Below are 2,933 nucleotides of genomic sequence, written 5' to 3' on the forward strand. Positions count from 1 at the left end.
TCTCTCTATCTCACATACACACACACATTCCCCCGCCCATTTTTTGGTAGTCTTATTTCTACTCTCCTTCCTTTGTTTTTCATCTTTCATTTTATATTTTGTAGCTAGTGTTTCATTTTGTAGCCCAGGTTGGCTTGAAACTTTCAATCCTCCTGTCTTGACCTCTGAAGCACTGATTTTAGACATCTGTCGCCATCTCTGGAAAAATATCCTTCTTTGTTTGAAGAATTCCTAAATGCACTGGTTCAGTTTATGTGGCTGTAGTAAACACATGAGATAACCTTGCAGAACAGGCCCTAAGTGAAATGGAACTGTTTCAACCAGGTCTTAATCTTAGGCCGACGTCTCATTCCCCACCAGCTTTCCTGCTCCTATCTTACTTGCAGCATTTATACTCTGGGCCCCCAGGGGGAAAACACTAAATGGGGAGGGGCACAGGGAAATGGGGAAGACTTTCAAAGCATTTTAAATTACATTTTCTTTTTTTTAAATTTTTATTAGATATTTTCTTCATTTACATTTCAAATGCTATCCCAAAAGTCCCCTATGCCCTCTCCCTGTCCTGCTCCCCTCCCCACCCACTCCTACTTCTTGGCCCTGGTGTTCCCCTGTACTGGGGGCATATAAAGTTTGCAAGACCAAGGGGCCTCTCTTCCCAATGATGGCTGACTAGGCCATCTTCTGCTACATATTAAATTCCATTTTCAATTTTGAAGGATCCATTTCAACTAAAGTGACTATCCATATGTGCAAACATTTGATATGAACTGTTATACATAAATATCCCTTATTTGGACTGATATGAGACATCAGGTGTCATTCTAAATGTTTTACATATATTTATTAATTTCTTCCTCATCCCACAAGGAGACAAGACCCAGGGTGATGTAGTTAGCAAAAAAAGTATAGTGCCAAATTAGAGGAGACATCGCTAGCAAAGCTTTAAGTACACGGAATGATGGGCATGTATATAGCAATGCCAGCTACATTATTGGTTTCATGTCAAACTCAAAGGCCTTATGAAGTAACTTTGTTGTAATGTGTACCTAGACTTAGAATAAATTCAGACTCTCCAACACCAGAAATAAGTGGAGCTAGCAGAACCCAGGAACACATGATCTCTGCCCAACCCAGTGGCACAGGTTCCTTCCAGTCTGAGCCAGTGCCCTGAGCAGACCTTGGGTGCAAACTCCGCAGCCAGCCCCACATCACCCAGAGGAAGCCCCACTCACGGGCATTTTAACATACCCAGGATCACAGGAACACAGGAACACAGGAGCTTGGTCACACCAGGATCTCAGGGTCCCAGAGGCAGCTTGACTCCTAGGAGCTTGGTCACAGGATCCCAGAACCACAGGATCACCAAGACAGTTTGACTCTGAAGAGTTCTGATACAACCAGGATCACAGGAAGGGCAGGCTCCAGTCAGATACACCGAGGGCAGGTAGCTCTAGAGATAACCAGATGGCAGAAGGAAAGCATAAGAACAAAATCAACAAAAACCAAGGTTACTTGGCATCATCAGAACCACCAGACTCTGAAGAAAGAAAGAAATAAAATCTCAGAAGATGGAAAGATGTCCCATACTCATGGACTGGAGGGACTAATATAGTAAAAATGGCCATTTTGATTAAAGCAATCTACAGATTCAATGAAATTCTCATAAAAATTTCCATTCAATTCTTCACAGAGTTAGAAAGAACAATTTGCAAATTCATCTGGAATAACAGAAAACCTAGGATATTCAAAACTATTCTCTACAATAATGAACTTCAGGTAGAATCACCATCCCTGACCTCAAACTGTACTACAGAGCAATTGTGATAAAAAATGCATGGTGCTGGTACAGGGACAGGCAGGTCAATCAATGGAATAGAATTGAAGACCCACAAATCAATGCACACATCTATGGTCACTGGTTCATTGACAAAGTAGCCAAACCATTCCGTGGAAGAAAGACAGCATTTTCAACCAATAGTCCTGGTTCAACTGGCTTTAAGCATGTAGAAGAATGCAAATCGACCTATTCTTACCACCTTCTACAAAGTTCAAGTTCAAGTGTATCAGGGAAATCCACATAAAACCAGATACACAGACTTACAGAGGAGAAAGTGGGGAAGAACCTGGGACATATGGGCACAGGGGAAAAACTCCTGAACTGTACACCAGTGACTTGTGCTGTAAGATCAAGAATCAACAAATGGGACCTCAGAATATTGCAAAGCTTTTATAAGTCAAAGGACACTGTGAATAAGTTAAAAAGGCAACGAACAGATTGGGAAAAGATCTTTACCAATCCTACATCCGATAGAAGACTAATATCCAATATATACAATGAACTCAAGAAGGTAGAACTCAAAGAACAAAATAACCCTATTAAAAATGGGGTATAGAGCTAATCAAATAATTCTCCACAAGGAATACCAAATGGCTAAGAAGCACCTAAAGAAATGTTCAATATCCTTAGTCATCAGGGAAATGCAAATCAAAACAGCCATGAGATTCTATCTCACACCAGTCAGAATGGTTAAGATCAAAAACTCAGGTGACAGCAGATACTGGCAAGGATGTGGAGAAAGAGGAACACTCCTCCATTGCTGGTGGGATTGCAAGCTGGTACAACCACTCTGGAAATCATTTTGGTGTTTCTTCAGAAAATTGGACATAGTTCAACCAGAAGATCCAGCAAACCTCTCCTGGGCATATACCCAGAAGATACTCCAATTTGTAATAAGGACACATGCTCCACTATGATCATAGTAGTCTTATTTATAATAGCCAGAAGCTGGAAAGAACCCAGATGTCCCTCAACAGANGAATGGATACAGAAAATGTGGTACATTTACACAATGGTGTGCTACTCAGCTATTAAAACAATGTGAATTTATGAAATTCTAAGGCAATTGGATGGAACTAGAAAATATCATCCTGAG

This window comes from Mus pahari, chromosome 7 (assembly GCF_900095145.1).
Source record: "Mus pahari chromosome 7, PAHARI_EIJ_v1.1, whole genome shotgun sequence".
NCBI classification, from domain to species: Eukaryota; Metazoa; Chordata; class Mammalia; order Rodentia; family Muridae; genus Mus; species Mus pahari.